The sequence below is a fragment of the Pipistrellus hanaki genome (assembly GCF_964339955.1).
Source record: "Pipistrellus hanaki genome assembly, chromosome: 11".
Lineage (NCBI taxonomy): Eukaryota > Metazoa > Chordata > Mammalia > Chiroptera > Vespertilionidae > Pipistrellus > Pipistrellus hanaki.
This window is the reverse complement of record NC_140513.1, coordinates 67481739-67501850: the sequence shown is the minus strand read 5'-3', so window position 1 is coordinate 67501850 and position 20112 is coordinate 67481739. Positions and strand designations below refer to the sequence as shown.

General features: G+C 48.4%; 1 pseudogene across 1 annotated transcript in view; it reads right to left on the bottom strand.

Annotated features, from left to right (window-relative positions):
* Positions 1-481: 481 nt before the first annotated feature.
* LOC311629639 (protein SET-like) overlaps positions 482-20112 on the bottom strand; it is a 147139-nt pseudogene continuing 127508 nt past the window's right edge. Inside the window, exon 5 of the transcript in view lies at positions 482-1346. The product of the transcript in view is annotated as a protein SET-like (transcript). The remainder of the gene's footprint in view (positions 1347-20112) is intronic.

The window sequence follows — 20112 nt, the reverse complement described above, 5'->3', positions numbered from 1 at the left end:
TAAAGCTTTGGTTGAGATGGGGGGGGGGGGGGGAGAGAAGAGAGGGGGGAGGGGAGAGAACCATGAATTTGGAACAGAAAGGGACAGGTATTCTTTCCCCACTGTATTCTGTCAAGGTACATCCCCCCCACCCCCTCACCTGCTCCCAAAGGTGAGAACCATGGTGTAAAGGAGAGAAAAGTGACCTCAAATACGGGGCCCCTGAGCACAAGAGGAAAAATCAGGCACCCTTAGGGCTTCTGGAGGCAGGAGGACAGGAAGTCTCCCAGGCTGAGTTCAGCAGCATTCTTTCCCGCTCCCATTTCACAGCTGAGGACATCGAGGCTCATTGCACCCCAAGCATTTGGCCTTGGTTGTGTCAGCAGGATTTCCTCCCTCACTTCCTGGCTGAGTCCTTTGGCCTCAAACCTGCGCCAGCTCCCAGGGACTGGAGAAAATTTGAAAAGGATCCATCAGTCATCTCCTTTTTGTTATTGATCCATCAGTCATCGCCTCCTTCCTCTTCCTCTCCTTCCTCCCCCTCATCATCTTCATCATCTTCACCTTCATCCTCACCCCCTTCATCAATATCTTCCAACCCTTCCCCTTCATCATCATCATCATCATCACCTTCTCCCTCCCCTTCCTCATCAACGATGTCAGGACGGAAGTAGTATTGTAATGGATTTGGCCAAATATCCTCTTTGATGACTTCTCCTAACTCATCTGCACCCGCCTAAGAATGGTCAGGAACCAGGGAGAGGAGCCTCTGGTTCCTCTGCTGCCCCTCCCTACTGGCTTCAGTCTGTGTTTGACTTGAACATTTCGTCAAATCCTTTCCAGATTTCCATTCAATTTCAGTGGACTTTGAAGATGCATTACCACTCCCATCCAGATACAATTCTCTAGAGAGAACTTTTGAAGTAAGGATTTTCATCAAAATAAAAATCTCTTCTATGACCAGATTTAATATCTTCAAATTCTGTCACTTCAACTCTTGTCAAATGATGCAGCGCCTCTTCCCCCTCTTCCCCAAGCAATGCAGACACTTGTGGATGGTTGACAAATGTTGTTGCCCCAGAATTTTGGATTTGGGGGATCAATTCTGACATCTTCTGAAAAAATGATTGGCGGAGTTTGTTATATTTCTGTTCTGCTTTCAAAATTTCCTCACTGGCTTGTTCAGTAAGTCTGTCTATTTCATTTTGTACTTTCTCAATCTGTCCAACTGCTTTTTGCTATTCTTTTTCTTCTTTTGGCAGGTCCTGAGGGGCTGGCTTCTCCTGCTTGGGGGCAGGAGGCAGTTTTGGTTTCTCCGTTTGGAGAGGGAGGGAAGACAGGTGTTTGGGCCGTGCTGTGAGGAAAGTCTGAGGACCAGACCAAAGGGAAGCTGCAAGGCGAGAAGAAGCTCTGAGAACTGGCTGGATTGTGACAAGTACAATTTGTTAGCTGTGCGTTGGTGTCACACTCCCTGCCACCCCAATCATTGCCAAAGCCAATGTCATGAAGATTATACTCTGTGTTTTCTTCATTAGGAGAGAATTTTGTTTTACAAGTGTCTCAGAGACTTCTGAGAGTCTTAAGCTCTTAGGCTTAATTTTTTATATTTTGAGTTAATTTTTCTCTATTGTTTTTCTATAGCTATTGTTCTCATTTGGGTTTAATTTGTGTTTATTTTCTAGTTCCCATATAAATACTTAGGTTATTAATTTGATATTTTTTAATGTATGTATTTACTGCTATAAAATTTCCTTTAGGACTGCTTTCTCTGTGTCCCAAAAGTTTTGGCATGCTGCACTTTTGTTTTTATTTATCTCAAGATGTTTTCTCAATTTCCTAGTTACTTTTATTCATTTTTAAAAATGTATTTTCTTTATTGATTAAGGTATCACATATGTGTCCTTATCCCCTATTCCCCCTGCCCCCGCTCATGCCCTCACCCCCCTAGTAGTGTCTGTGTCCATTGGTTATGCTTATATGCAGGCACACAAGTCCTTTGGTTGATCTCTTCTCCTTCCCCCCACCCTCCCCTGCCTTCCCTCTGGGGTTTGATGGTCATCATACAAAGTTTCTTTTATGACAGTCAGGATATAATGTGTTTGTCACAAAGTAGGTGCTTAATAATAATTAAGAAATGAAACTAGAAATCAATAACAAAAGAACAACTAGAAAATTCAAAAATATGTGAAAAATAAGCCACACTACTAACCAACAAATGCATTAAGTGTCTAGTGCTTCAGCTGGGAAGACTCCAAGGGTTTTATGTGAATCAAATGGCAAAGAGCTATCACAGCTGGGACATGAGGGTCACTTATAAGAACAGGGCATTTCACTCTGTCAGCAGTGCGTGGATGGCTGGGTGCAGGCCCAGTGGGACTGTCCATTGGAGTGCTCATTCATGGCCACCTGCCTGGCTTGGGCTTCCCCCCAGCAATGAGACTTCTCACATGTCAGGCCAGGGCGCCAAGGATGAGTGTTCCAACAATGCAGATGAAATGGCACTGCTTTCTGTGGCTCAGCCTCAGGAGTCACACAGTGTCACTTCCCTCTCTCCTTGTCAAAGCAGCCACAGACCCTCCAGACTCAGAGGGGGCACAGACCCACCTCTTGATGTAGGCGTGTCAGAGAGTTTGCAGCCATATTTAAGATGGAAGTTGCATTCTTGGCAGTGGTACCAGCTTCCTGATGGGGCTACCCAGCTGCAAGCCAGGAAAGTGTGCAGTGGCCCTACTCAGGGTCACGGTTCTGCCTGCCCTGTGCTGGCAACATGCTCCTAAGAGAGCTAGTGACTCTGAGCCTGTGTGTGTGTGTGTGTGTGTGTGTGTGTGTGTGTATGTGTGTGCGCGTGTGTGTGTGAAGTTCATCTCAGAAATCATAAGGAGAGAAGGAGATGGCACTCTTAGTTATTAAGAACCTACTTTGTGCCAAACACATTATAGCAATCTTAACGGCAGGGCGGGATGCATCATGGGACATATAACAGGAGCAGGACAGAGTCTGGGATACATTAGTGCTCGTTATTAGTGGCATTGCCATTCTTTATTCATGTTTCCCAAGGAAGGCTCTGCGAATTGCTTTTCCCTGTAAATGTCATTTAAAGACAGAAAACAAAGGCTGTGGCCCCAGAAGTTTGGGGAGTGTCATGTCCCCACCACACCACTGCTTTTGACCACATTAAGACCACTGCATCAGCGCTCATGGGCCAGTGGCCAGCTGCGGTGATGACCAGCACTGGCTTCCTCTGGCTCCTCTCTGGGTCCTCAGTTTCCTTGCTGTTGGCCCTGAAGTGGTCCGGCCAAAGCTGGCTGCCTCTGGAGCCTGGGGGGCTGCTGGGAGGGGTGTCGATCCTGCCTCTGCCCTGTGAACCTGGAAATTGGTGATTTCCATGTGCCTTCCTGTCATAAACCAGAGACTGCCCCTCTTCCCTCCTCCCCTGCCTCCCCAGTACCTCTGCCAGCCTCTGGACAGCGCTGGGTGGTCATTTTGGAGTTTCTCTCTGTGTGCCTCCCGACAAGGCTTACTGGGGAGTCTAAGGATAGAATCCAGCCAGGCTGTAGTGGCAGCAGCCCTGAAACTGGATACAATCATAACCAGGAACCTCCTGACTGCACCCAACAGACCGGAACCGGACAGAGGCCAGAACACCGGGTGATTGTCACTCTCACTGCCCAGGCCTGCCTCTCAGCCACAGCCACACATGCTGTTTTCGACGGAAAACCAGGGGGCACCCAGGAGGATGGTTTAGGCTCTAACAAGGACAGGACCAGGAGTGCCCGTGCCTGCCGATGCCTGTGGCCCTGGGGCACGGGATGGGGACCATGGAGGAGGCTGCCAGCAAAGGCAGAAACCCTGCTCTGGGCGGGGATCTGTCAGGGGCTTGCTCTGAATTGTGATCTCTGGTGTCACTGTTTATGGTCTCCCCTGCTCCCTCTCCTCATGGTGCACGGTTATCTAGCTGTCTGTGGAGTCTAAGAAGGAAGACGCCTACTAAGAAGGGCTCCTACACTAACTGGGCTAAAATAAAAAAATAACAACAACAACAAAAAAAAAACACCCAGAAAACCAGAATGCAGCAGCCATTTCCTCACAGGGGCCTTCCCTACAAATCGCACTTCAGGGAAAAGCCTGCACTGAACTAACCGCCACCTGAGCCAGCCCTTCTGGAGAAGGTCCTGGGATCCTATTTCAACCCATAGGACTGAGGCTTTCCCCACCCAATCAAGCTGCACAACTATATCCCCATCATCTTTCCCGTCACGCGGTCAGAGTGGCTCTTTGCTGACCTATTAGGACAGTGGCTTTCGGACCAATCAAACTGTGAAGACTTGGAGTCCTCATTTGGATGAGGATGAGCCAATCAGGGACCAGGGGCGGGGACTGCTGCTCTATAAGTCAGCTCCCCGCTGACTCTGGGAGCCCTCCGCTCATTCCGCTGGAGCTGAAACACTGACTGGAGCAAAGCAGGCCAGTGGGGAGCAGACCAGAAGCATACATTTTTATTTTGGGGTAATTGTAGGTTCGCCTCAATTGTGAGAGATAACACAGAGAGGGCCTGTGTGTCCTGTACCCGGCTTCCCCCAGTGGTCACAGCTTGCAAAACTGCAGCACGGTTTCGCAGCCGGGATAACAATGTGAATATGGTCCACAGAACATCCATCACCTCAGGATGTCAACAGCCTCACCCATCTCCTTCCCTTCTTCACTCCCCCCTCCCCCCTCCCCCACCCCGAGCCTTGCAGCAACTGGTCTCCTTTTTAATACGTCCCTCACTTCAAATATGTCATTTAAATGGAATCTTTTATGGTCAGTTTTTCTCCTCACTCGGCATAATTCCCTAGAGATTCCTCAAGGTTTTGTGGACATTAGTACTTCATTTCTTTTCACTAATGAATAATATCCAATGGTAGGAATGTGCCACAGTTTATCCATACACTCATCTATTATAATTGGCCATTTAGCTCTTACAAATAAAGCCGATATGAACATTCATGTGCCAGTTTTTTTTGTTTTTGTTTTTTTGTTTTTTTTTGTTTTTTTTGTGGATGTTACCTCCATTTCTCTGAGATAAATGCATAAGAATGCAATTGCTGGATCTTCTGGTAATTCCATTTTTAGCTTAAAAAGACCTGACACAGAATTTTGCAGGGTGTCTGTACCATTTCACATCCCACCAGGAATGTATAAGGGATCCAGTTTCTCCACAACCTCAGGGCATTTGGTGCTGATACAGCCAATGGTTATTTATTTTGCGTTATTCTAGTAGCTAAGGAAGTCAAACAGCTTTGCATGTGCTTATTAGCCAACTAGTATCTTCAGTGAAATGTCTTTCACATATTTTGCCCATTTTATAATTGATTTGTTGGGAATTTTTTTATTGAGTTTTGAGATCTTTTTATGTATTCTAGATAGTAGTCCTTTTTTTTGGATATGTAGTTTGTAAATGTTTTCTTTCATCTTTTTTCTTTTCATTCTCTTAAATGAGTCTTACACAGAGCAAAATACTTTGATATGATGGGTCTGATTTACCAATATAGCTTTCACAGGTTGTTTCGGGTGTCAATCTAAGTATTCTTTGCCCAGTACTAGATCTTAGTGAGTTCCTCCTATCTTTTAAACGTGTTTTTGTTTCTTTCACATTTTGTATTTAAGTCAATGATTCTCTGGAATTAATTTTTGTGTAAGTTGTGAGGTTTAGATTGAGATTCATCATTTTGTCTATGGATGTCCAATTGCCCACCACCATTTTTTCAACGGCTGTCTGTTCTTTTCCCTTGCAATGCTTCTGCACCTTTGTCAAAACTAATGGCTGTACTTGCTAGGTGTTTTCATCTGGCCTGTCCCACTGAGCTCAGTGTCTCTTTCCCACCAGCACCGCACTTCTTTTTTGCTGTGGCTATAGAGGAAGCCTTAATATCAGAAGACTCTCTCCTCCTTTTTCATCTATTTTGTTTTATTAAATAAATCCTTATTGTTCAAATTATTACAATTGTTCCTCTTTCCCCCATGTAGCTCCCCTCCACCCGGTTCCAACCCCACCCTCTGCCCTTACCTTTCCCCCACTGTCCGCATCCATAGGTATACGATTTTTGTCTATTTTCCCCTGAGAATTTTCAATCCACTCCCTTTCTATGCCCTTGATTCTATCACATTCACCAGTTTATTCTGTTCATCAGATTTTTAATTCACTTGATTTTTAGATTCACTTGTTAATAGATATGTATTTGTTGTTCATAATTTTTATCTTTATCTTTCTTCTTTTTCCACTTCTTAAATAATACCTTTCAGCATTTCATATAATACTGGTTTAGTGGTGATAAACTCCTTTAGCTTTTTCTTATCTGTGAAGCTCTTTATCTGACCTTCGATTCTGAGTGATAGCTTTGCTGGGTAGAGTAATCTTGGTTGTAGGTTTTTGCTATTCATCACTTTGAATATTTCTTGCCACTCCTGTCTGGCCTGCATAGTTTCTGTTGAGAAATCAGCTGACAGTAGCATGGGTGCTCCCTTGTAGGTAATTAACTGTTTTTTCTCTTGCTGCTTTTAATATTCTCTCTTGTCTTTTGCTGTTGGCATTTTAATTATGATGTGTCTTAGTGTGGTCCTCTTTGGATTCATTTAGTTTGGGGTTCTGTGTGCTTCCTGGACTTATAAGTCTCTTTCACCAGGTGGGAGAAGTTTCCTGTCATTATTTCTTCAAATACATTTTCAAAATCTTGCTCTCTCTCTTTTTCTGGCACCCCCATTATTCTGATGTTGGTATACTTGAAGTTGTCCCAGAGGCTTCTTACACTATCTTCTTACACAATCAACTTTTTGGATTCTTTTTTCTTTTTGCTTTTCTAGTTGAGTGTTTTTTTCTTCTTTATATTTCAAATCTTTGACTTGATTCTTGCATTTCTCTAGTCTGCTGTTTGGTCTCTGTATAATATATTTTTTTTTATTTCAGTCAGTGTATGTTTAATTTCTAGTTGGTCCTTTTTCATATCCTCCAGGGTCTCACTAAATTTATCAGCCTTTTCTAGGAAATTCTTGAAAAACCTTATAACCGTGGTTTTAAACTCTATACCAGTCATTTTCTTTCCTCCATTTCTTTTGTTTGTGATCTGTTTCCTTGTCTCCACATTTCCGCTGCTTCCCTGAGTTGGTAGGGTAGCTTTGTGTGCTGGGTGTCCTATAGAGCCCAGTGGCTCAGCCTCCCCAGTTACCTGAGGTGGACACTTACGTTTTCTGTTTCTGCTGTTGTTTCAAATTCTAACCAGATTAGTGGGTATGCAGTAATATTTCATTGCGGTTTTTAAAATATATATATATATATTTAATTGATTTTTTTTACAGAGAGAAAGAGAGAGGGATAGAGAGTTAGAAACATGGATGAGAGAAACATCGATTAGCTGCCTTCTGCACACCCCCTACTGGGGATGTGCCTGCAACCAAGGTACATGCCCTTGATCAGAATTAAACCCAGGACCCTTCAGGATCCACTGAGCCAAACCGGTTAGGGCTTCATTGTGGTTTTGATTTGCATTTATCCCTTGTGAGTTAATCATCTTCTCATGTGCTTGTTGGCCATTTGAATATCTTCCTCAGAGACACATCTATTTGTTTTTTTGTCCATTTTTAAATAGGGTTGTTTACTTTTTTGTTGTCGAGTTATAAGAGATATTAGACCCTCAGTAGATATATGATTTGCAAATATTTTCTCCCATTTGATTGGTTTTCTCTTCAATTTCTTGACAATGTCTTTTGTTGCAAAAAGAGTTTATAATTGTGATCCAATTTACCTATATTTCCAGTTACTTATGTGGAACATGCATTTTGTACTCATTTGAGGCAGACATTATAAATATTCTCATTTGGACTGGAGATAGCTGAAGACCAGGGAGGCCAAGTGATTTGTTCAAGGCCATTCTGCTGGTAGGTGGTGGAGCCACAGTTTGAACCATGAGATACCAGTTGTGGAGCTCTGCTGTGTTATAGGGCATATGTAGAAGATTTCAGGTCATTAATGCAGAGTTTGTGTTGGGGTTTGAAGCCCTGAGGGCATCCTCTAATTTCTCCACTTTCTTCAGTTTATATAGGAGCTACCACTCAATGACATTATACTCGTCATTTTGACTAAAATGTTCTAAAGTAGCAAATATGTGGCTACTGAGACACTTGCCATCTGTAGGTATTTGGTTACAGATGTCCCATAACCATCATCCAAGTTGTTGCCACATCTTGACATGGACTTCCCTTACTTTCTTTAACACTAAAAGCAGGGTCAGTGCCTTTGAATCTAGCAACTTCAGCGACAGAGCCAATGCAGAGAACTCACCCGTAAGAGTCTGTTTCTCTGGAACTGTTTTCAGTGCAGGCATCTGTATCAGCCAGGGCTCAAACAGAGAAGAGGGCCCAGTAATACACATATGGGGTGGTTATGAGGCTCTAAATCTTGATTGAAAGTCGGGGAGGCAAAGGGGAAACGACACAGTCAAAGCAAACAGCAAAGAGACAAGTCCCCCAGCGGGGCAGCATGAAACACAAACATGGTGCCGCAGAGTCAGACCTGGACCAGCAACCTCTTTAGTGCAGGGCCTGCCGGGCCCTGTCCAGGAGCCTTCAAGTCCCCTGCCTGCACCATCATGTCCCAGGTGGCACACTGCAGCCCAAGAAGGTCAAGGGGTTAGGGCGCAGGTGAGAGCTGTAAACCTCTGCTTGCGGAGTGGGGTTAGGCCATAGGGGGGCGCTGACAGTCCCAAAGCCTGGGGCCAGCAGGGGCATTGCATGCTTATGTCCTCGCAAAAGCAGTGTAAGCAGAAAAATGTTTTCCACAATCCTGTGAGGGATCGGGCCACTTGGCAGCTTGCGCATGGAGGCCAGGCTTTGTTCCTCCTTGCACCTGTCTCTTTAGGGAAGCTAGGTGCAGAAGCTTCCCTCTCTCCCGTGGGAGGTTACAGGAAATCTTGCCAGACACCCTTGGATGGACACTCAGCCTCACTGTGGGGCTGCGGTGGGCAGGACGGAAGTTGTCATTCCTGCCCCGAGCCAGGCTGGACCCATTTCCTTCCCTCACCTTCCCCTGCTGTGTCTAGCTCCCTTCTGGAAGGGGAAGCAGGCCAGCATCTTAGGAGGACTCCGGGCTATAGAGCTGCTAGGGCTTTGCCCTTGGCCCTGTCTTCCAAGGACTCTGAGCCAAAAATGGGGAGGGGAAAAGGGAGAAGGGAGAGGGTGAGGGCAAGTTTTCTAAGAACAAGGGCATACCTCATGTTCATGAGGATTCTCTTTAAGAGGTACTAGTAAGAAGTTCACTAGATACCGTGTTTCCCCGAAAATAAGACATCCTCCGAAAATAAGACCTAGTGCATGGAAAGATAAGACATTCCCTGAAAATAAGACCTAGAGCAACTTTGGGAGAAAAAATTAATATAAGACACTGTCTTATTTTCGGGGAAATGGGGTAGTATTTGGTAAAAATAAAATAATCTATACTAATAAAAGGGTAATATGGTAATTGGACCAGGAAACCTTCCAGGAGACCTTTTGGACATCTTTCCAGACGAAGCCATGGTAGCAGAGCCGAAGCAGAGGTGGTTAGGGGTGATCAGGTCAGGATGGAAGGCCAGTTGAAGGTGATCAGGCTGGCAGAGGGGCAGTTGGGGGCGAGCAGGCCAGTAGGTAGGTAAGCAGTTAGGAGCCAGCAGACCCAGATTGCATGAGGGATGTCCGACTGCTGGTTTAGGCTCGATCCCACAGGGACATCCCCCAAGGGGTCCCAGATTGCAGAGGGTGCAGGCCAAGCTGAGGGATCCCCCTCCCCCGCATGAATTTCATGCACCGGGCCACTAGTATATAGATAAAATGCTATCTGTGCGTATAGACATTTTAAAGGGACATGTAGGAAATGGCCCAGAGTGGGAAGGCAGGATGTTCTTGCATAACCTTCTGTGCCTGTTGAATTTTGAACCATAGGAAAGATCTCTCGGTGTTTTAAACATTAGTGAGCAGTAAGCTGCCCTGTATTTCCAGACTGAGATTTCTGTAAACCAAACACAGAATCTCATCCTGTGAGTTGCGAATAACAAAGCAAATTGAAGTGTCAGACTTGTATGGTGTTTGCTATTAAGTGAAGGACTGATTGGGAAGGAATGGGATCCTGAAAGTTGGAAGGAGCATGCATGGAAATATCCCAGTGAAACTGGGAGCATGGAACCTCAATTCTGCAGGGCCAGCTTTGACAGAAGAGCCCTCTTATCCCTCCTGAGATGTTAGCCCTCCTTTACCTGAAGAACCTGAGATGACATCACCCCTCTTTGCTTCCAGATTGTTGACTAGACTCAAGTCTCAAAGGGCCCAAGAGGTGAGGTACAAAGTGTGAACCATAAGGTCCAATGTACCTCCCATAATTACATATTTTTTTCTAATTTATATAAACAGAAATCCAAGGAACATGTGTGGGGATGAATCTAAAGGGTGTGATTATTGGTGGAAGGAACATCAAGTCGAATCAGGAGGATATGGGCCCACCAAACAGAGATTCTGGATTTAATGTTGCAAGTTGGGTGTTGGCTGGGGAAAGGGGGCTCTGACGGTGCATTTGGCTGCTTAGGTGGCCCACAGTAACTGAGGTACCGGTGCCAGAACTGCCTTAGTTTACTGTAAAAGAAGGAATCCAGAGGCTTAGGGGCATTAGGTGGATTTGTCATGTAAGATCTCTCCACCCTGGAAGGATGTTCCTTTTATCAGGACTGAGAAAAATAACTCTGTGCAGGGAGCTACAGCATCCTTGGAGAGTTCTGTGATCGCGCTTCTCCGTAGTTCGGAAATTACAGTGGAAATTGCTGTGACTGAGCTAGTGAGCCTAAGTGCAATGGGGATAACCAGTCCTAGGGTGACAAAGGCCCTTAACTGCCAAAGGCAAGGTGGGTGTGGCTACCATAAAAGACCTCAGAGCCGAGGCAGCCATCGGAATAGTCTGACTTGCAGGGACCTGCCTGTTGACTAATTGATCATGGTGTTCCAAGAGGTGAAGCAGATGGGCAGTTTACTAAATACTTGATCTGTATGAGCCAGAAGGTTTCAAGTGAAGTGAATTAAAGTCTGACCTGGATCAAAACAGCAGAGAGTTACACCCCTCTATTCCCAGAGCTGACCCAGTTCGCAGACCCAGACCCCTCGAATAAAGACAGGTCGTATCTATTACTGGAAAAGGGATCTGGCCCTGGGCGGATCTGCCGAGGGCTGGCCGGGAGTGTGAGGGTTCTTGACTTGGTGCAGGGCGAGTCCAGGTGACATTGAGAGGATATTTATGAAAGCTGAGGACAGTGGAGCAGGAAGGGCCTCAGAGAGAAGAAAAGCAGCAGGAGAGGGGCTAGGCCAGGAAATGAGCCCAGGCTGGCTGCTTTGGCTCACCAAGAAGTCAGAGGAAAGGGGTTTTGGGGTTAGGGTCAGGGAGCTAGCCCCGGGGGAGCTGCCACTGCCCCATCATTCCCTGGTGGCAAGTCTCGTGGGGTCCCTTAGGGTTTAGGAGGTCACACCTGTGGGGGAAGGAGGGAAAGGAAAGGCACAGGCCTGTTCCTGGGGGCGGGAGTGCATGTGGAGTCCTTTGTTTTGAGGCTGTTGTTTTTTAAATTAATCCTCCCCCAAGGATATTTTGGAGAGGGTGGAAGAAAGGGAGGGAGTGGGAGAGAGAGAAACATTGATGATGTGAGAGAGACACACCAACTGGTTGCCTCCTGCATGCACCCCATGCACCCCGACCAGGTGGGGGCGGGCAGGAATCAAACTACAACAGAGGTATGTGCCCTTGTCTGGGAATCAAGAACCCATGACCCTTCAGTCCATAACTTACGCTCTAACCAATGTGCAACACCTGCCAGGGATTGAGAGGTTTTAAAGGCTGGGAGTTTAGGGGAAGTCTTAGGGGTGGATCTCAGTAGAATATTCATCAGTTTTTTTTGTGTGTTTTTATTTATTTTTTTATTTCTTTATTGATTAAGGTATTACATATGTGTCCTTATACCTCCATTACTCCCTACCTCCCATTCATGTCCCCACCCTCCTGCTGTCTGTGTCCATTGATTAGGCCTATATGCATGCATACAAGTCCTTTGGTTGATCTCTGCCCCTTACCCCCACCCTCCCCTACCTTCTCTGAGGTTTGGCAGTCTAATTGATGCTTCTCTGTCTCTGGATCTATTTTTGTTTTTGTTCATCAGATTATGTTGTTCATTATACTCCACAAATGAGTGAGATCATGTGATGTTTATCTTTCTCCAACTGGCTTATTTCACTTAGCATAATGTTCTCCATCTCCATCCATGTTGTTGCAAATGGTAAAAACTACATTTTTTTTTTTTTAACCACAGCATAGTATGCCATTGTGTAGATGTGCCACAGTTTTTTAATCCACTCATCTGCTGATGGACACTTAGGCTGTTTCCAAATCTTAGCTATGGTGAAATATTCATCAGTTTTATGTCGTTGTGTCAAAATGAGATTTATTTCCTTTACTTCTTCTGTTCCTTGGGTGTGGCTGGCAAATGGCACTAATTCGATTCTGGCTCTCTGTCTCCCTGAAGGGGGTGGTTTAAGTTTTTACCCTCTGGTGGGGGAGAAGTGCAAACCATTTACTGTTACTAGTAAGTGTCCTTGATTAAGGAAGATAGGAATTTGCGATTTACTGGAGACTGTAAACTGCTTGCCATTGACTATCTGTCTCGGTTTCCCTATTTCCCTGGTCCTGGCTCACCTGCCTGCCTCAGGTCCTGTGGACAGAAAGGAGGCTCTATAGAAAGTAACCTTCCAGGCGACCTGACCGTAACTCCCCACTGGGCAGGTCATGGTGGATAGTCATGCCCCGGGTATATAACTTTTTAGTAAACGTTTATCTTTGCCTCAATCAAGCCCTCGTCATTGTTTCTTTTCATTTTTTATAATTTTATTTTTAATTATACTTATTGGAATGACATTGGTTAATAAGGCCATATAGGTTTCGAGTGTACTTTTGCTATTATTCCATTGGCTAGAATTACTAGTAGATGGTCACATGACCATGCCTAGCCATAGGGAGGTTGGGAAATGTCTGTCTCTGACCCCAACTACATGATTCCCGATGAGAGGGACACCGCCACCTGTTGCTCCCACAGCCTGGGTGGGCTCTGCTTCCCTGCTGTAATTCCTAAGCCATCAGTGAGCCTGTTCTCAGTGTTCTGGCCTGGCCTCCACTGTGAGTGACTGGTGCGAGCCTGTCAGCAGGAGCAGGCCCTTGTGGTCAGCAGGTGCTGGCAGTGGTGGTCAGTGAGCGATTCCCAGGGAAAGGCCACAACTGGCCACTCCTGTGGTAGGCGAGTGTTTCTCCAGCATTGGCCTGATACAGGCACCTTTCCTCAGGGTTCGACTCAGTTATGAAGCCCCCCCCCAGGCAATGGTGTGAGGTGGTGTCCGTGCAATGGGAGAAAAGCCAGAACTTGGACAGACAGACCTAGTTTGAACCCCAGCTCTGCACTGCGACCCTGAGTGGTCTGGGTGAGTTCTATCATTTGGAGCCTCAGGGGAGGGTCACTGATGATGGAGGGGTCATAGAAGTAGCAGATATACAGCACATCTAACAGTCACTCGTGTATTCATTGAGCACCTACTGCATGCTGGACAAGCCCTATCACCAAGGATAGGGGTGAGCAGGAGCAATCAAGATAGAGCCACTCTCAACTTGTACCTTACAATCCAGTAGGAGAGAAAGATTGGAAATGATCCAAGTGAAACTGTGTTACCAAGGCGATCCGGATTCTCCAGGAACCTGCCCTGGGCACATGGGGTCGGGCATGCATCCTAGGAAAGCCATAGTTGCTGAGGCCTGAAGAATAAATGGAGCAGCTTAGGCAATGTGCTAGGCAGCCCTGGCGTCCCCACCTCCGATTACTCATGGCCTCATGGTTCCTCCTGGTGGACCAGGAATGTGTGTGACAAACATGTATTTGTCTCCCAGGGCTACAGTAACAAGGAACCACAAACCAGGGGGCTTACAGCAACATTTCCGGAGGCCGGGAGGCTGGAATCAAGCTGCTGGCAGGGCCTACAGGAGAATCTGTGCCATGGCTCGCTCCTCGGTGCATAGGCACATCACTAATCTCTGCCTGAGTTGTCACATGGCTTTCTGCCCTGCGTCTCCTCTGTGTCTCCGTGTCTGCTCATGGCCTTATCATGGCCTTATAAGGACATGTCATTGGATTGGGGGCCCACCATTGTCAAAATGACTTTATCTTAACTAATTACATCTGCAAAGACCCAATTTCTAAATAAATTCACATTCTGAGGTTCTGGGGACACAAGAATTTTGAGGACATCATTCCACGCAGTGTACAACAGAATGTGGCCGAGGTGAGAGCAGACTGCTTCCAAAATCAGGTCAGAAAAGGCTGGGCCTTCTGTGCTGGCTCTCTTCTGAGTCGTTTGCTCTGGGAGACCCGGTCACCACATTCTGAAGACACTCACGCAGCCCTGGGGCAGGTCACGTGGTGGGGAGCTGAGCCTCTGCCCACAGCCACAATTGAGCTTAGAAATGGATCCTGCAGGTCCTCAGCTCAGCCTTCATATGAGACTGAGTCGGCTTGATTGCATCCTCACAGGGACCCTAAATCAGAGCCACCCAGCTAAGGCACTCCTCACTTTCCTTACTCTCAGTGCAGCAATACTCGTTTGTAGTTCTAAGTGGTTATGTTTGGGGGTAACTTGTTACACAGCCATAGCTAGCTATATAGATGAGGAGAGGGAGGTGAGTGCTCCAGGCCCATGGAAAAGCTTGAGCAAAGGTCTTGTGAAGGTGTGGGTGGGGCTGAGAAAGGCGGGGGGGGGGGGGAGTGAGGAGGAGAGGAGGAAGGAGAAGGAGGAGTATGAGGGGAGGGAAGAGGAGAGGTCCTGAGCTGGGCCTGAGCCCTGGGTCCTGGCCTCCAGACCAGGCCTGGCTCCCAGTAAATGCTTTGTAAACAAAGCTGCTGGGGTAACATTTCTCCAGTAACTACCTCTCCCGCTTCCTGCCCACCACAGGGGAGGGACGGCTGCTCTGACCACAGAATGGGGTGTCCTATTGGCTCTCCCCCAGCTGCCTTTTGTTTATGTCATGTTTTGTTTTCTCTGGGTTCCTCATTTACAGTCACCAGATGTTCGCTGCTTTTAAACGCACTGGCCCGTGTTCATGGAGTGCTGGGGAGAGACGCTGCCCAGTGTTGCCGAAAGTTACAAATGAGTCCATTAAGGAGGTGAATTTGCTAAAAGGCTGTCTTCTTTCCACCTGGTCCAAAGCAGCGCTCACATGATCGATGATCGCAGAGCCTTCCGACCGGCCGTCTTAAACCTCAGCGCATTCTTAATGCCTCAAAAGTTTCCAATTAAAGTCAAATGGCTCTTGGCAAAGTCCAAGGCGTTTTTACTAACTAAAATAAATACCTGGGCAGGCTCCGCAGCTTATGACTTCTTCACGCCCCTGAGGAGAAACAGCGAGAGAGGCCGGGGTTAGAGGCAGGTTAGGGCCGAGGGCCGGGCAGCCCACGGAACTCTCCCGATGCCCACAGGGCCGGGGAGGCACTAGCCGGCGTCGCCACGGGCACGGGTAGGTGAGCTCTGTAGCCTGTCCCCGGAGAGAACCGAGGCTGACAGGCAGGTGGTGGCAGCAAAGGCCACACGGAGTAAGGCAGCCCGGCTCCCACCTCCGCCCAGGCTCCCTCCCAGCCTCCCTCCCAGCCTCAAGAACTCGCTGAGCCCGGCCGCCCGGCCTCGTCAGGCCACGGTGCTGAGCAGGCAGAGTCTCTAGAAGTCTCCGGAGCCTGTGGGCATATCGGCCACGGGTGTGAACATCCCCTTCGCTGCCTCCGAGGGCAGGGGACCTGCCGCCAGACCACCTCCTCTCCTTTGCTTTCTTCTCAGCTTCTCCTTCATGCCACCTGGCTACCTGGTGCCATCGCCGCTGGGCGCACAGGCTGGTTCTGCAGCAGCTGGAGTCCCGGGCACCGCTCCGAGGCTGGGTAACCTCCAGCTTCCTGCTCTGAGGAGAGGCACTCCAGAGGCCACAGGCTCCCATCGCAGGGATGTCAGTGATCCGGGTCCCAGGGCCTCCTGGCGCAGTGCATGCAGCTGCCGCTCTTGTCAGGGCCTCTCCTCCCCGTCCTGGGCCTCCTGGCCTGGCGGGGTGCAGACCCAGAGTGAGCATCTGGTTGCCACGTTGCCCCCTCCTCTTAGCATTCACAGGTGTGGCCCTAAGTTCTCCCCTTCTCTCCCCATGCCCCTGTGGCCTTCCAGCTGCCCTGCTCTTCCCTCTTCTCCAGCCTCCAGATCCTCCGCAGCCTCTGCTGCCAGGTTCAGGGGTGACTTCCTTTCCTGTGTCTACCTCCTGGGCCCCGGCCCCTGATTCACAGATAGGTTTCTTGCTTTAGGGCTATGTGTGGAGCAGGCTGTGTGCTTCGGAGGGACCCGTGTCCTGTGGGGTCACTGAGCAGCAGATGAGGAGACTGAGGCCAGCCAGGGGGAGCCACGCTGAGGGGTCAGGCCCCACTCTTAGTGCCCGTGCTCATGCCTGGAGGCCCAGGAACCTCACCCCAGCTCTTCGTGACCCTCAGGGTAACAGAGGAGCGTCTGAGGCACAGGGAACAAAGAGACCCCCCAGACAATGACCGTTTCAGCTCCTTGTTGCCAAACAAGAACTATGGGGATTCTGCTGAGCTGATTCCACACTATTCTGTACCAGTGCTCCCCCAAATCTGAGAGGAACACAGTCACTGCCTCTTCCAAGGGACAAAGAGAGAATCCCCAATCCAGCCCGCCAGCCGGAGTCCCCAGCCCGCACGAGGCAGCCAGCTGCTCAGGTCCCAGCCTGTCGCCCCTGGTCCTCAGCTTCCTCATCTGCAAGATGAGCCTTTCGGGAGGGCTGAGCTCCGGGCAGCACCGGCGCCACTGACGATGGGCAGCCAGGCCAGGAGGTGGCCACCCGGGGGAGCCCACTCTCAGTCGCAGAGAAGGAAGCTGTGGAACAGAGAGAGGGCATGGCTGTGGATTTTACGGAAAGAACAAACATCAAAAATATAATCTTGTTTTAGAACATCTGCTGCTTCAGGGATGTGGGGGGTGGGTCTCAGTTTTCTTGCCTTGAAACAAATACTTCTGTTTTTCAACCTACCCTTTTTTCAGTTTTAATTTATCTTGAATTATAAATTTCTTTATTGTCTTTTTCCCCCGTGTCTTTTTGTTGGTAGCATTTATAAACATTCTGACAATCCTGAAAAGTATGAGAAATAGAAATGGAGTCTGACAGGGTGGGTGAGGGTGTGGACAGCATGGATCCCAAAACCAGGCATGTGGAGCTACTCAGTGCTTGGAAAACCAATTTAGCATCAGCTGGCCAGGCTGACAGATGCCCACCCTGAGATCCTGCAAATTCATTCTTGAGCAAGTGCCCACTCACAGGTGCCAGAACACAGGCACAGGAGTGTTCCCAGAAATTTTCTCATAGCAGCAAAGTTGTCCCCTGGCAAGAGAGTGGTCCAATGATGCATATCTATACTAATAAAAGAGAAAGATTCAAATTGCTGTACCTTCGCGACACCCACCAGCTAATCAGGAGTGAGTATGCAAATTAACCCAACAAAGATGGCAGGTTAATTTGCACATGCAGGCGTTGAGGGCCAGAGGCAGGGTGGGATACTTGCATCGTGGCCATGGTGATGACACAATGTTCCGCACCTCCCAGCAGCTCCAGGCCTCTGGGAACCATGGGAAGGCAGAAAGGTGTCTCTGGCCAGAGCAAAGGCAGTGCCGGCAGCTAGGGGAAGGAGGGCCCGTTCTTACACAAATATTCATACATCAGGCCTCTAGTCTACACAAATATAAGAGAAACATGCAAATTGACTGTACCTCCGTTACACCCACAAAGCCATGCCCACCAGCCAATCAGGATCAAGTATGCAAATTAACATAACCAAGATGGCTGTGGCCATGAAGCAAGCAGGAGGCTTGGGTTTCCCCCAGCAGGGGAGAAAGCCAAGCTTCATGGCCAGCCCTGGCCTCTGCTCAAGGCTACAAAGTTTCAATTATAGGAGATAAATAAATCCCAAATACCAGGGCCTCTGCTTGGGTTGCCAGGGGGCGTGGCCAGTCTGCAAACCACCACAGGCCCCTCGCCTAGTCCGCTGCATGCCCCAAGAGAACCCGCACCCTGATCCAAGACACCCTTCAGGGCAAACCAGCTGGTCCCCCACTGGTACACCAGGCCTCTATCCTATCTAATGAAAGAGTAATATGCAAATGAACTATCACTCCAAGACACAAGATGGCTGCCCCCATGTGGTCAAAGATGGTTGCCCTCATGTGGACACAAGATGGCCACCACAAGATCGCCAGCAGGGGAGGGCAGTTAGGAGTGACCAGGCTGGCAGAGGAGGGAAGTTGGGGGCAACCCAGCCTGCAGGGAAGGGCAGTTGGGGGGGGTGGGGAGGACTAGGCCTGCAGGAGAGGACAGTTAGGGGCAATCAGGCTGGCAGGGGAGCAGTTAGGCATCAATCAGGCTGGCAAGGGAGTGATTAGGGGATGATCAGGCTGGCAGGCAGAAGTAGTTAGGGGCAATCAGGAAGGCAGGCAGGTGAGCAGTTGGGAGTCAGCAATCCTGGATTATGAGAGGGCTCCCAGATTGGAGAGGGTGCAGGCTGGGCTGAGGGACACACACCCCCGTGCACAAATTTTGTACACCAGGCCTCTAGTCTATATATATATATAAAAAGCCTGAGCAACTGGCCGACTGATAGCTATGATGTGCACTGACCACAGGGGGCAGACACTCAATACAGGATCTGCCAAGCAACAACTTTGCAGAGTGCCCTCTTGCACTGCAGGACTTCTCGGGATATGTCGGACTGTCAGTTTTGGCCTGATCCCTGCAAGCCAGGCTGAGGGTCCCCACCAATGCATGAATCCATGCACTGGGCCTTTAGTATGCATATAAGATCTTTGGTTAATCTCTTTCTACCCTTTCCCTTACCCCCTTCCCTCTGAAATTCATCAGTCTATTCCATGTTTCCATGCCTGTGGTTTCTGCTCATGCCTTGAGTGTCTGCCCTCTGGTGGTCAGTGTGTGTCATAGCTACCTGCCTGTCAGCCAGTTGGCCAGTCACTTAGGCTTTTATATATATAGACTAGAGGCCTGGTGCACGGATTTGTGCACCGGTGGGGTCCACCGGCCTGGCCTGTGCCCTCCTGCAATCCATTACACCTTGGGGGATATTGGAGAGCTGGTTTCAGCCCGACCCCCACAGGCCGGGCCAAGGGACCCCACACGTGCACAAATCCATGCACTGGGCCTCTAATTTGTACAACAAAAAAACAAAGCATAGAAGAAGAATCCAGCTACATACTTAGCCATGCAAAGAGGTGAATCACAAAAGAATATAGATTATGTGGTTGTATTTATATAAAGCTGCACAATTATGTCTGAACAAACAAAGGGAGGGTCTCACAAAATTTAGGGTAGGGGCTGGTCATGTCTGGGCAAAAGGACAGGAGGTGGGACTGGGAGGCCCTACAGGAAATATAGTCCTCATTTCTGGGTCTGCCTATGCCTCACACACGAATTATAAATAATCACTTCTATGAACCCAGTTTATTAAAAAGGAGTTTTGGAAGATCTATGTGGAAAGTTCTCCATACTTCAGGGATTCTACTCCCTCCTGCTTCCATGCAGAGTCACACACACACTGGGCACCCTCATCCCCAACCCACTTCCCAGTCTCTCTCCTTCGCACAGGCCTTTCACCAACTGAGCCTTCCCCAGGCCACCATGGCAAGACTAAGATCACATCCTCCAGATCTTTTCTCAGAGAAAACGAAGGACTCGTGATAAAATGTCTGGTTTCTTATTTCTAGTGTGTCACCCCTGCCACATCACTTCGTTATGGATGTGCCAACCCTCCCTGCACCTTTCCCTTTGGCATGCACTTGGAGCCCTACCCATACACCACAGGGCATCTGTTAAGAAAACTCCCAGGGGCTCAAGGTTAACGAGGAGGCCAAGCTGCTCTAGCCTTCAGATCCCTCCCTGAGGTCCTTGAGTGTCCTACCAGGGGCCCAGACTCCATCCAGGGTACAGACAACTTTTCTCCCCCTGGCCCAGGCCCA